Source organism: Camellia sinensis, chromosome 5 (assembly GCF_055761805.1).
Source record: "Camellia sinensis isolate YWXY chromosome 5, ASM5576180v1, whole genome shotgun sequence".
Classification (NCBI taxonomy): domain Eukaryota; kingdom Viridiplantae; phylum Streptophyta; class Magnoliopsida; order Ericales; family Theaceae; genus Camellia; species Camellia sinensis.
In genome coordinates, this window is record NC_138965.1 from 165,449,160 (window position 1) to 165,464,519 (window position 15,360).

Here is a 15,360-nt window from a genome sequence, read left to right on the forward strand (position 1 = left end):
GTTCCTTGCTGCAGGTACATCTCAAATATGCATCTCTTTTCCCCCCAGATTGTGTATCCGGGGGGGTGCATTTTTGGGGGGAAACTTGATTTTTTTCCCTCCATTTTTCCCCCCTTTTTTCCCCTCTTTTTGCCTGTATAACCAGCCTCCAGCTCTGGTTTTAGGGGTTGGAAAAAATGACCTAAGAGCCTTGCATACATACACCTTCTTCTCCCTCTCTTCCAAGCTCCAATCCTTCAAACCCTACACCATTTTGCACTACACCTCATAGCACCACATCCCCATCTTCCATTCCAGAAGCTAGAAGCTGATTTCCAGAGCTAAGGGGCCACAAAACTCAAGCCAAGAGTTGTCAAAGAATTGGTCTACAAGGGTAAGCTCCATTTCCCCCTTTTTTGTCCATATTTTGCATGCTTTCTAAGTCATTTTTGCTTGCTGTTTTGGGCTCCAACCCTAACTAGAACTAGGCTTATTTTGAGCCATTTTTCATGTTTGTTTAAGGGTATTTACCTGTTTGAGGTCTCCTTGTTGCACTTGCTTCATTACCCCTCTTGTATGCCATTGTCTTGTGTAGTATTTTTGGCCCATGTATAAACTGTTTTGAGCTCTGTCATGAACTGAAAAGTGGCTCATTTTGAGCCCTTCTTCAACATTGTTGAAGGGCTCATTTCTGTTTGAGGCTTCTATCTTCCACTTGCCTTTATACCTCTCTTTTGGCCATATTTTTGCATGATTTGTTAGCCTCTTTTGCTTCTGTTTTTGGGTTCTGGTCCGAACTACAAATGACCTTATTTTGACCCCCCTCTTCATCTTTCATTAAGGGTCTTTCACTGTTTGAGGCATCCTTTATATACTTTGTGTTATATCTCTCTTTTGGGCCTTATTTTGCATAGCATTTTGAGCATTCTTGCGTACTGTTTTGGGTCCGACCATCAACTGTAAAGTGCATTATTTTTGGCCCCTCTTCAACATTGTTGAAGGGCCCCTTTGTGTTTGAGGCCAGAAACCTCCACTTACTTCTTTGTCCATCTTTTGGCCCATTTCTTGCATGAGAGCTTAGCCATAACCGTGTTGGTTTTTGTTGTTTGTTGTGAACTATGAAATATCATATTTTGGGTCCCTCTTCAACATTGTTGAAGGGCCCTCATCTATTTGAGGTCTGCAGCTGTGACTCACTTCTTTATCTCACATTTAGGGCCATTTTTGCATATCAGTTTAGCCCTATTTGTGTTTGCTGTTTGGCCTCGCTTAGAACTGTAAACATGCTTTTTTTGGGGCTGCCTTGAATCTGTCTTCACATGTCATGATCAAATAATGCATGCTTGAGGTAGCTACAAGTCATTTCATATGTTTAATCTCGCATTTCGGGACCATTTTCATGCATCGGGTGCCATGTGTTTATGATTCGGGGCTGTTTTGGGTCATGTTTTGCTGCTGAAACTTGCATGTTGGTATGTCATATTCCATGTTTTGCCATGTCTTGTTAGAGTGGCATTCGGTGCCTTAGGATCGGTCCTCGGTTTGCGTGCATGTGTGCACGCATTTCGAGTGTCTCATTTTCATCTAATGGCCTCTTATGTGAGTGTGGATGAGGTCCACTCATGTTGGTGTAAGTCCATTATGCATTGTGTATGCCATTTTATTTCATAGCATTGCGTATGCTAGGTTGTATGATTAGCGCATTGTGTATGCCATGTCACCTCGTGCATCGTGTATGCCATTTCATAGCATTGTGTATGCTAGGTTGTATTTTAGTTGCATTTCATGCATATCATGCATATTGCATCGTGCTTGGGATAGGGGTTAGCCCGAGCACGGGAAACGAGGTACGTTTCGTACTCCGAGTGACGGAACGTGTCTCAATTCCCGGTCGCCGACACTCCGGATTATCCGTGATGGAGTTAGGTCTTGTTTTGTTTTCATGTGCATTCATTCTATATTGAGTTGCACAATTCGACCCCTCGGCCATCATGCATCGAGATGCGTGATTGGTGGCACGAGGATCGAGACATGCATACATATGTGAAAATACATTATTATGCCCCTTTCCTGCTCTCTGTTGTAGCAAATCAAGAATCAGCAGTCTTCCGGGACTTGGCGCGCTTTCCAAGAAATCATTGCAAAACAGAGGCTAATTGGGGCATTCCAGTGGATCTCCGCGCAAGGCAGCCCAAACATACATCATTCATCAGAGTCAAGGCTGTCCCTGGCTTGCATGCCAGTTTATAGCTTTCCTAGATTAATTTGTAAATTCATTAGGATTTTTGTATTTATTGGGACTGTATTATTTATTCATTTGGGACTGTATATTATTCTTTCGAACCCTCTGCGCGAGGGCACAACTGTAATAAGTGTGCGTGTGTGTGTTGTATGTCTTCCAACCCCACGTCTTTCTCCCTTTTATTTACCAGCTTATGATGGTTAGATTAGGGCATGTTTCAATTAGCATACAATATGATAGCATGTTTGCATTCATTCATCTGTTTTGCATGCACCGGGCTCGGCGCATCATACTAACTGCATTGTATTTTTAATTCCAAATTGAATACATGTTAGCTGTTGCATCTCATATGCCATGTTTAGAATAGCCGAGCCTGCTATAGTTGCATTTTTGCATGTGTTGCATTAGGCACTTCTGTATAATTAGGATCATGCATAGATTTCTAATTAGCTTCTTTTTTGGCTTGGAGTACTCGGTGAGTTTTATGCTTTAGCATCCTTGCATGTGTGTGAGTGACTGCCATGAATAGCATGCTTACCATGAGGCTAATTGCTTATGTGATATATCTGCCTGAATGCCTGTGGGTGAAGGTTGGGTTATTTGAATTGGAACAATTCATCAAATGTGTATTTTAAGCCCACTGGATAGTGGCAAAATCATGTTTTTCTAAGCCCACCTGAGGGTGACAAATCCACGTCTTAGCCTACTTGCGGGTAGCACCATCAAACCATTTTCAAATAAACAAACATGAAATGTTTTGTTCCAATTCAGGCGATCCAGTCTATACTTGTATGCTATGCGCATCACATAGTAAATCTAGGCTAATAACCGGAATAAGAACACACAATGTTTTCAAAACTAGATATCATGGTTAGTAGAGGCCGATCTTTGATCGGGCGAGCGGGGGTGCTCACGAAGTGACCTTCCCCAATCGTACCCAAGTTCCCGAGCTGAGGCAACTTTGGCGATGACGGACACGTGGCCTTAGGCAAACGAGTCAGGGTTTCCTAAATTTCCCCAAAATAAAACATTTAGGTGGCGACTCTGTATCTGGCAAAGCAGTCCATGTTTGGCACTTCTTTCAAAATCTGTTTTCTCAAAACGATTTGCCGGATTTGGACTCTTTGGTTCAGATTTAGAACCGTGACAATTTTAGAGTCCTGAGCTGTAGTGAAGCCCAATATCGAACGGAACGGGAGCTCGTCCCTCCCGGGGCGTTCGGGAACGTCTACAATGAGCTGCGTGTTCAAATATATGAGCTGTGTGTTCAGAATTGAAATGTGTGAGCTGTGTGTTCAACATGAAGTGTATGAGCTGTGTGTTCAGAATTAAAATGTGTGAGCTGCGTGTTCAACATGAAGTGTATAAGCTGTGGGTTCAGAATCGAAAAAATGAGCCGTGTGCTCGAAATGAGCTGTGTGCCCGAAATGTGCTATGTGCCCTAAAATGAACTGTGTGCCCCTAAAATGAGCTATGTGCTCAAAAAAAATGAGTCGTGTGCCCGAAATGTGCTATGTGCCCTAAAATGAGTTGTGTGCCCCCAAAATGAGCTGTGTGCTCGAAAAAATGAGTCGTGTGCCCGAAATGTGCTGTGTGCCCTAAAATGAGCTGTGTGCTCAAAAAAATGAGCCGTGTGCCCGAAATGAGTTGTGTGCCTTAAAATGAGCTGTGTGCCCTAAAATGAGCTGTGTACCCCCAAAATGAGATGTGTGCTCGAAAAATGAGCCGTGTGCCCGAAATGAGCCGTGTGCTCGAAATGGGCCGTGTGCCCGAAAAATGAGTTGTATGCCCCCAAAATGTGCTGTGTGCCTAAAATTAGCTATGTGCTTGAAAAATGACCCGTGTGCCTGAAATGAGCCGTGTGCTCGAAAAATGAGCTGTGTGCCCCCAAAATGTGTTGTGTGCCCAAAATGAGCTGTGTGCTAAAAAAATGAGCTGTGTGCCCGAAATGTGCTGTGTGCCCTAAAATGTGCTGTGTGCCCTAAAATGAGCTGTGTGCTCGAAAAAATGAGTCGTGTGCCCAAAATGAGCTGTGTGCCCAAAATGTGCTGTGTGCCCTAAAATGAGCTGTGTGCCCCCAAAATGAGCTATGTGCTCGAAAAATGAGCCGTGTGCTCGAAATGAGCCGTATGCCCGAAAAATGAGCTGTGTGCCCCCAAAATGTGTTGTGTGCCCAAAATGAGCTGTGTGCTCGAAAAATGAGCCGTGTACCCAAAATGAGCCGTGTGCCTGAAATGAGCCGTGTGCCCGAAAAATGAGCTGTGTGCCCCCAAAATGTGCTGTGTGCTCAAAATGAGCTGTGTGCTCGAAAAATGAGTTGTGTGCCCGAAATGTGTTGTGTACCCTAAAATGAGCCGTGTGCCCAAAAATGAGTTGTGTGCCCCCAAAATGAGATGTGTGCTCGCAAAACGTGCTGTGTGCCCAAAATGTGTTGTGTGCCCAAAATGAGCTGCATGCCCGAAATGAGCTGTGTGTCCAAAAGAGCTGTGTGCCCAGATAAACAGAGTGTTGTGTTTCAAGCTGCGTGCCGAATGAACAGAATATTGTGTTGTGAGCCGCATGCCAAACAAACAAAGTATTGTGTTGTGAGCTGTGTGCCGAATAAACCGAATACTGTGTTATGAGCTGCGTGTTCAGAATGAGCAGTGTGCTGATCCGAGCTGTGTGTTCAAAGTGAACAGAATACTGTGTTGACTGTTTCACTGTTTCAGGCCAGAATGGCGATCAGAAGTGCTCTCCCTGAGTACCATTCCTCGTCAAAGTTATCTTGGCTATTGTTTGCAATAAGGGAAAGTTGTGAATATGATCAGGAAGGAAAATGGCATTTGTAGTTTCTGCATGCAGAAGCTACCCCTGTCAGCATTTCACGACCATTATACTGTGAGTTGAAGGTAAGTGTTCGAAGAACACAATGGAGGGAAGATCCCCGTTAGAGTAAAGCGGTTTACCGCCACTCACTCCATAAGGTGCTTTCTAAAGTGCCGCTTTGTCTATTTATTGCATTCCCTAAGCATCATGCTCTACATTGCTTGTAACATGTACTGTATCATCGCACTTATTGCGTTTATTTGCATCTTGTGTTATCTTGTACCATTTATCCTTTTACGCCGAGCTACATTTAGGATCGTTGTCCTCCAGGATTTTCTCAGGTTACGCCGAGCACGCACCTGATACTTTGTTTCGGACCTCTTCTCACGATTTCAGCATGGTTTGAGTGTTCGCTTCCTCACACGATTTCAGCGTGTTTGGAATTCATCTCAGGTTGCGTCGTGTACGCGCTTGGGCGGTTTTTTGTTGGACCTCCTCTCACAATTTCAGCGTGGTTTGAGTGTTCCGTTCCTTACGCGATTTCAGCGTGTTTGGAATTTATCCCAGGTTGCATCGTGTACGCGCTTGGACGTTTTGTTTTCAGGCCTCTTCTCACGATTTCAGCGTAGTTTGAGTGTCCCTTTCCTCACACGATTTTAGCGTGTTTGGAATTTATCTCAGGTTGCGTCGTGTACGCATCTGGGCGGTTTGTTTTCGGACCTCCTCTCACGATTTCAGCATGGTTTGAGTGTCCCTTTCCTCACACGATTTCAGCGTGTTTGGAATTTATCTCAGGTTGCGTCGTGTACACACCTGGGCCGTTTGTTTTCAGGCCTCTTCTCACGATTTCAGTGTGGTTTGAGTGTCCCTTTCCTCACACAATTTCAACGTGTTTGGAATTTACCTCAGGTTGCATTTTATACACACCTGGGCGGTTGTTTTCGAACCACCTCTCACGATTTCAGTGTGGTTTAAGTGTCCCTTTCCTCACACGATTTCAGCGTGTTTGGAATTCAACTCAGGTTACGTTGTGTATGCACCTAGGCGGTTGTTTTCAGGCCTCTTCTCACAATTTCAGCATGGTTAGAGTGTCCCCTTTCTCACACGATTTCAGCGTGTTTAGAATTTATCTCAGGTTGCGTGGAATGCGCTCTTGATTGGTTTTCTTTGTTCTTCCTCCTCTCACGATTCCAGCGTGGTTGGAGTATGTTACCCCATTTGCATCTATTGCTCTATCTGTTACATCCATAATTGTCAAACTGGCTTCGCTTAGCGTATAAATCCAATCTTCAAACCGACTTCGCATAGCGTATAAGTCCAATTTTCAAACCGGCTTCGCGTAGCGTATAAGTCCAATTATCAAAATCTTCCTGCATAACATTTTGCATTTTTGCCTCTGCCTGCGGGCACATCTCTTTGTTTATCTCGCCTGTTTGTCTAAGTCTTCGGCCTTGTCAAAAATGGGTCGTCTCTGAGCTTTGACATTCATTCCCGTCACTTATGACTTTCGAGTTCTGTCAAAGAGGGGCAACTGTAGACACCTCATTTTTGACCGACCTTAAGACTCAGACGTCATCGATTGAGCGCTCGGTGATGGTGCATGTTGTGCTCGTTCTGAGATTTCGGAGTTTTCAGCTGAGAGCCTTACCCCCGAACCTTGGGACACTTTTGTGTTTTGCCTCGATTTGCGAACCAGGTCTTGTTTTCTCTTCCCGAAGGGAGGGAGAGGTCTCATAGACCATCTCTCAGTGGTCGTAGGCTACTTTTCGTGGTCGTCCACTGTTCTCGTTTGGAGACCAGTTTCCAGTTTTCGGAGCCTTCGGCCGTGCGCCTCGGTTCGGGACCGCTTAACTTTCTCCATTTGCACCGATTTTTGGCACACACCTTGTTTCCTCTCTCTAGAGGGACACTGTGGCCCGGGAGACCACCTTCGTGGTCACACGCCACTTTCGATGCTTAACAGTCAGTTTTCGGGGCACCCGGCTGCGCGTTTTGGCCCCCGAACCCGCGTTTTGCATCTGTCTTGGTTCATTTTTGGCATGGACCTTGTTTTCATTGTTTGGAAGGTGGTACAAGGGTAGGAGACCACCTTTTCTCCTTGGAGACCACCTTTTCCCGGTCGGCCGATTTTCTTGTCAGGTAAGTGGTCTCCCTCACTTTTGGGCCACAATTACTGGTCTCCCACCACACCACTTGCTTGCATTGAGTGTGGAGACCACCCTAGGAGCCAACCAACCACCTGAACCTTTTGACCCTGGTCGGTCGACCAGGGGGAGTGGTCGGCCGACCACCTGAACTGGTCGGCCAGCCTTCTCCTTTTCTGTCTCACTGAGTTGATGCCAGCTGGAAGCCACATATTGCATCCTCCATACACGTGTATGAAGGATGTTTAACCTTGGTTTTAAGCTTCTAGGAGAAGCTTTAGACCCTTGGCTCTATAAAAGAAGAGCTCCTCTTCCTTTGCAAGGGTTGAGAAGTTGGTTTTTGGGCATACACTATATCTCTCCCTTCGTCTCTATATTTTAGCTTCAAAGCTCCATAGTTCTTGCCCCTTTTGCATACCACCTCCTAGCACAACACCTCCACTATCAACCTAAGCATCTTGGAGCCCATTTTCAGAGGTTGAAGGCTTGCTGTTTTGGTACAGAAGCTGCTGGTCCCTTTGGCTACAAGGGTAATACTCTATTTCCCTCTTTTTGACATTGTTTTGTTCCATCTCTTAGCCTAGTTTGCAAGCATATTTGGGCTTTGTTATAAATTTAAAAAAAAAAAGTCTTATTTTGAGGTCCTTAACATGTTTGTTTGAGACCATTTTTCTGTTGGGGGTCATCTACCTCCTTGCATGCTTCATTTCATCTTGCTTTAAGCTATGCATTAGGGCCTTTGTGTTGAGCTTTGTTGACCCTTTTGACCACTGAAATCCAGCTGATTTTCAGTGGTTATTATGTGTTTTTGAGCACCAAAATCAGAGAGGGGTGACCCTCTCACCCCTTGTCTTGTTTACTAGCACTTTTGGCCTAACAAAGGAGCCTATACTTGCATGCCTCCTAACCTCATTTCAAGCCCTTTTTAGTGAGTTTTAGGGCTTGAATAACCTCTGTCTAGAGTTGATTTTGTCATTTTGGGTGTCCATCTTGCATGTGTAGAACAACCCTCTTTATAGCCTATCAAAGGAGCCTATCCTTCTTGCATGCATAGACCATGTTTCAGTGGGTTTTTGGGCTTTATTTGGCATTTCATACCTCTGAATTTTTTTGGTTTGGTGGCCTCTTGAATGCTTCATATACTTGTAGTATAAACCCTCTTCACTAGCTTGTGTTGCATGCTATTTTGGCCTTTGATCCTAGCACTTTTTGGCCATGCCTTAAACTGATTTTGTGCATGTTTTGGACTGCCTTAGCTCTGTTTTCATGCCTCATGGTCGAATGATGCTTGCTATGCATGGTTGTAGTTCAATATCCTTGCCTAGCTTTGAGTTTTGGAGCCTATTGCATGCTTATGTTGAGGTGTTTCCATATTTTGGGGCCATTGTGCGTCATATTTCAGAGCTTACATGTATGCCATATTCCCATGTTTTCCACTCTTTAAATGCATTTGAGAGTCGTGCTTGTATGCCTCGTTTTTGGACCATTGCATGAGCCCCATTTCTTTGCATTTTGAGCCATTATTTTAGACCATTTTCCCACTGTTTAGGACCTGCATAGGGACTGTTTGGGGCTGGTTGGGTCATTTGAGCATTGCTTTGTGTACCTCTAGTGTAATGCGCTTCACTAGTTTCGGTATTTGGGCCATCTAGCATGCATTGTATGAAGTGTTTGCATGATTCGGGACCATCTTGCATGTCATTTCAGAGCTAGAAAGTGTATGTTCATATTTCATTCCTTGCCGTGCTTTGGTAGAGTGGCATTTGATGCCTTAGGTTCGAGCCTTTGCATTGTGCATGCTTATGTGTGTCTTGTAGCTTTGATTTCATCATCCATTGGCCACTGAGTTGGACATGGCTGAGGCCTATCCATCTTGGTTTAAGTCCATTTAGCATTGCGCATGCCATGTAGTTCGTCGCATTGAGTATGCTATTTGACATTCGCATTGTGTATGCTAGTCTCATTTTGTCATATTGTTGCATGCTTATGATTGTCTCGCATTGAGTATGTGTACATTAGCATTGTGCACTGTGTATGCCATTAGCCTTGCTAGGTTGTTCATGTTGCGTTCCATATTGACATTGTGTATGCTAGGTGCATGTTAGCATGTTCCACCCCTTGCATGTTTGCATGACCAAGTTGCATTGCATTTAGCTTGCATGCTAGAGTCGCATTGTGCATGCCATGCTTGTTGCATTGTGTTTGGAATAGGAGTTAGTCCAAACACGAGAAATGAGGAATGTTTTATACTCAAAGTGACGAAACGTACCTCAATTCCCGGTCGCCGACCCTCTTGACTAACACATGATGGAGTTTAGGCATTTATGTGTTCATATGTGCATTCATTCCATATCAAGTCGTGCGATTTGACTCCTCGGCCATCATGCATCGAGTTGTGTGATTGGTGGCCCGAGGGTCGAGGACTACACTCACTTAAGCTTGTGCAATGATGTGAGAGTGGTCGTGCACACATTTGTTAAAAATACCTTGCTATGCCTCTCTCTTGCTTTGTGTTGCAGAAAACCAGGAACAGGAAGCAAAAACAGGTCGGCCGACCAGCTTTTCTGGCAGGCCGACCACCTCTTTTTGTCTCCACCACAAAAGGTGGTCGGCAGGTGGTCTCCAAGGCCAAGGGGCTGGTCGGCAGCCTTCCCACAGCTTCCCAGGGTGGAGTTTCAGCCTTCTGGAGCATTTTGCAGTGTTCTGAAGTCAATTGCAAACAAAGGCAAGTCAGAGCATCGTGATGGATTTTTCGACAAGGCGACTCGAGGATGCATGCATTCCTTGTCATCCAAAACAGAGCTGAGGCAGTCACATTCATTTAGTTTACATGCTTACTTAGCTATTTTGTTAATTAGTTAATGTCGTGTAATAATTAGCTGTAGTTCATTATTCATCTGGTTTTGTATTATTCGGATCCTCCGAGGAGGGCAATGTTGTAATAAGTGTGTGTGTGTGTGTGATGTATGTCTTCCAACCCCACGTCTTTCTCCTTTTTATTTACTAGCTTTTGATGGTTAGGTTAGGACAGGTTTCAATTAGCATACTTATGCTCGCATGTTTGCATCATTCATCTGTATTGCATGCACCGGGCTCGGGGCATCATGCTAACTGCATTGTATTTCAATTCCAAGTTGAATACATGTTATCTGTTGCATTTCATATGCCATGTTTAAAATAGCCGAGCCTATCCTAGTTGCATTTTTGCATGTGTTGCATTAGCCATCTTAACATGAAGTAGGATCATGCATTGATTACTAACTAGGTTCTGTTTTGGCTTGGAGTACTCGGTAAGTATTTATGCTCTAGTATCCTTGCATGTGTGTGAGTAACTGCCATGATAGCATGCTTACCATGAGGCTATGTGCTTATGTGATATACCTGCCTGAATGCCTGTGGGTGAAGGTTGGGTTGCTTGAGTTGGAATAATTCGTCGAAACCCGTGTTTTAGCCTACTTGCAAGTAGCAAACTTCAATCCATTTTTGAAACAAACGGATATGCGATGCTTTGTTCCAACTTAGGCAATCCAGTCTATACTTGTTTTGCTGTACGCATCACATAGTAATTCTAGGCTAATAAACCGGAATAAGAGCACATGTGTTTTCAAAAACTTGCTATCATGGTTAACAGAGGCCGATCTTTGATCGGGCGAGCGGGGGTGCTCACGAAGTGACCTTTCCCAATCGTACCCAAGTTCCCGAGCCGAGACAACTTTGGTGATGACGGACACGTGGCCTTAGGCACGAGTCAGGGTTTCCTAAATTCTCCCAAAATAAAATATTTAGGTGGCGACTCTGTATCTGGGAAAGCAGTCCATGTTTAGCACTTCTTTCTAAAAATCAATTTTTCAAAACAATTTGCCTGGTTTGGACTCTTTGATGATTCATCGGTCTTGCATTGCACTCTGCGAGATTAGATACAAGACCGTGACAATTGAGTCCGAACTGTAGTAAGCCCAATGAACAAAACGGGATTCCCTCCCGGGACGTTCGGGGACATCTACAAGAGGCTAGGGTTTGGAAGGAAAGAACTTAAAGCTTGAATAAGGTCTCCCATGGTGGCTTCTTCCTTCTCTATCTCTTCCCACTCCTCTATGAGTGGCTAGACTACTATTTCTAGGGTTTTGATGAAACCCTAGCCAAGTAAATAGGGTTTGCTTTTTTCTTTTTGATTATGTGAAGGTTTGAACAAATTGTACGGTGTTTAAGAAGTTTCTAATATATTTTTCAGTATTCTCTTCAAGTATTATTTTTTCTGTGATTGTTGAATGCTTTCAATACAATGGTTTTTTGTGCTTTCATGTTTAAGGTATGAGACAAGCCATACTACGAGGGACGAGTCGTGTGCTATCCTAAGTTAGAGCGAATAACTCATACTACTTGAGATGATTCATACCTATACGTTGAACGTGTTAATTTTTTTGATAAATGCTTTGAACTTGTAGTTGCGAAGAATTATTTAGTTCGAACCATAACATAATTGAATCTCAAATTTAAACCTTATTTAGGCAACTAGTGGTGGACTTATTATCCTAGGTTTTTTTTCCGAAAATCAATAATTCCAATTTTATTTATAATTGCTAGTTTAATCTCTTAGTTTATTTTAGTTATTACTAGTTTATGAATCCCTCAATCTTTTTATCAAAATTAATTTAGGAATATAACAATTAAATTAGTTTAATTTCTCATTTGTCCATGTGGATCGATACCTGGATTTACTACTATTCTAAAGAATTTAGTATAGTTTAGTGTTTATATTTGGTATGCGAAACGACCCATCAGGAAAAGAAAAAGTTGATTGTTTTGGTATCTTAATTCTTACAAACATGATCTTTGAGCTTATTAGTTGTTGATAATGTAAGAGTAAGATGTTTTCCTCAAGGGGAGAGTGATTTGAACATTAGCTCTTTATTTAGTTTTGATAATGTCATAGGGGGAGAGAATGGATGTTTTTTAATATGAATATGACTTTGTCAAAGGAAGAAAATTTAAATGAGAGCATGCTTTGAGGGGGAGTTGTTCTTCATGCTAATCAAATCAAAACATCATTATATGCCATCATCAAAATGGAGGAGATTGTTAGTCATAGCATGAATAACATGATTTTGATGATTTTGCTTTGATAAATTTTGAGAAATGGATTATGATTGAAAACTTATTGTTTGATTAAATCATTATAATCTATGTTCTCCTTGTGTTTAACTATGTTTTTTAAGGCCAAATGAAGCTTAAACACGTACTGAATCAGGCCCAGTAGCAGCAGCAGCACAGAACAGTAGCAGAGGAGGTTGAGCCCACAAAGGGGTGATCGACTGGTCAGGCCAATGCTTGCCCAGTTTTGCTCTACTGTAGTGAGATGTGGGAGGACATCCAGGCGGATGTCCGAGCGGACGACCGGCCAAGTAGTTTTGGCATAGTTTTGTTCTAGATCAGTTCTGTTTCGCTTTGGATGTCAAACCAACAGTATGCTTGACGACCGCGAACGACAACCTAGATGACCGTGACTTCATGGGACATCCGGGCAGACATCCAGGCGACGACCCACAGAGACAAAACTTCATTTGGGACATTCGAGCAGACATCCACTGTGCAAAGCATCATATATCAGTAACAGATGCTGAGAGCAAAAAATAAATGGTTTTGCATCAGACACCCATTATTCAACGGGCAAAACACACATGGATGTCAGAGAATATCTGAGCATTGAATTATTTATCATCTTTAGCCATCACCATCGCATCACTTTAACAGGAACAAAATGATGGGATTGTCAAACAGAACAGAGCACTGAGCTCTGCTATACATACAGAGCTCTATGAAATGAATACGGGGACTAGAGAGGGGAACAACGAACTAAGAAAATTTCCTATCTTTCATCACTCACATATTTCATCTTCTCTGAGTATCTAAAGAAGTCTTCATCTGAGTTTATCACCTTTCTTTAGTAAATCAATCACTGAGCTATCAGCCTTAGGCCTATTTTCCTATGAGTGGCTATCAAAAAAATCAGAAAGACTTGAGCCAAGAAAATTTTTGTGATTCTATCATCAGTCTCAAACTCATCCTTAGAGTTATCTGAAGTATTCTCCATTCTTTGTTTTATTCATTTTTCAAAAAACAAACACTGAGCCCAAACCTTAAACATACACACCTTTGAAAGGTTTTATAAAAATATCTGAGAGTTTCATGTTTTGTATCTATCTGTGAGAGATAATTTTGTAGCTTTCTTTGAAAGCAAAAACACTCATTTCCAATCTTGTAAAAGGTCACTAGCAAGCTTGTAAAGCTAGAGAAATTTGTGGAGGATTGCTCTATGTGTATGAGATTACTAGTATCCCTGTGAAGCTAGAAAGTCTGTTAAGGATTGCTCCATGTTTATAAGGTTGCTAGCACCCCTGTGAAGCTTGAAGATAGTGAAAAATCTCAAGTGAAGCTTGAGGAGAGAATGTAGGCTAGGTTGAAACCGAACCACTATAAATCTTGTTGCATTCCCTTCCCCAATCTCTTTACTCTACTGCTCTAACTAACTAATATATTTGGTTCCATTGATTGTGTTTGCTAGAATTCTTTGCTAAATTTATCTAGAACATATTCTGTTATTTATTTTTTTTAAGTTCATCATATGCTATATTTGTTGTAGTAGTTAATTTTTATTGGGAAATTGTCAATTATTATTTGTAGGAACGTAATTCACCCCTCTTAGATTGCTTTTTGGATAACTAGCCTTATAATTTGAATGCTCATTGCTAATTTTAACAAAATTTGATGTTAGATTGCAATGATTTTGGCGGTCAAATTTATATAATTTATACAATAAAAGAAGAGATCCCATCCGTTTCAGGCGTTTGATGCGTACTCTTTGCTAAAAAATAAGATATCACATTGCATCTGGAAAATGTAAGATCGCATCATATTCGTCCAATGTTGAGAGTGAGATTTGCGTACTCTTTGTTAAAAGAAAATAAATCACATCACATTCATCCGATGTAACACTACAAGAATTAACACTTTTGGCAACAAAAAAATTGGTCGCTAAAAGTCAATTTTTGGTCGGCAAAAGTTATCCGCGACCAATTTTTTTGGTCGCTACTTTGGTCGCCAATTGAGGGTCGGCAAAAGTAATTCGCGACCAAAATTTTGGTTGGTCGGCAAAAGTTGGATTTGCCGACTAAATTTTTGGTCGCTAAATATATCATTATTGCGACTAATTCATTTAGTCGCTAAAATACTTTGGTCGCGAAAAGTGATATTTTCCCAACCAAATATCTTAGTCGCCAATTGACACATTTCGCGACCAAAAAGTTTGGTCGCCAATTATCACATTCAACGACCAAAAAGTTTGGTCGCCAATTGTGACATTCCACGACCAAAAAATTTGGTCGCCAATTGTGACATTCCGCGGCCAAAAAATTTTGGTCGCCAATCGTGACATTCCACGACCAAAAAGTTTGGTCGCCAAAAGTCAAGGAATCGCCGACTAACAATTTAGTCGCCAAAAGGTAAAGAATTGCCGACCAATGATTTTAGTCGCAAAAGTATAGAATTTGCCGACCAATTTTTTAGTCGCCAAATCTCTCTATTTTTTTTTTCCAGAGCATTCAATTTTTGTTTTTAAACATTCAATCCAATATCGAACAAAATTCATTCAACCCAACCACAGTTAAGGAACAATAACATTTAAAACATTAAAAATTGCTCACAGTTTTGGTACCACAATTAAGGAACAAAATTCATTCAACATAGCCAAAGAATTTAACTAAGAAGAAAACTTGAGAATTTAACATGTATACAAGAGCAATAGTACGTACAATCTGTGATTTGGCAAAAACAATCACTAAAAATTCAATCTCAAACTACACTTTGCTCTCACCAAATATTAAAAGAACAAAAAAATCAAAGAAAATAACAAGGTATGAGGCTATTACAATCTACAACATACATTCCAAGGGGGCCACAGTGGAGCCAGACCAGCTTCCAACTTCCAACAGAGCAGACAGATCATTCCAATGGAGCAACGCTAGAGCCATATTACCTTCACAGACAGAACAGACCAGTTGCCTACCTCAGCGAGACTACCAATCTGCAAAGCCCAGCTTCCACCTTCCAAATATTGGTGACAGATTTACCTGCATCTCAGTCCTAATACCAAGAATAGCCTAAACATATCTGAGCAATTATTACAACACA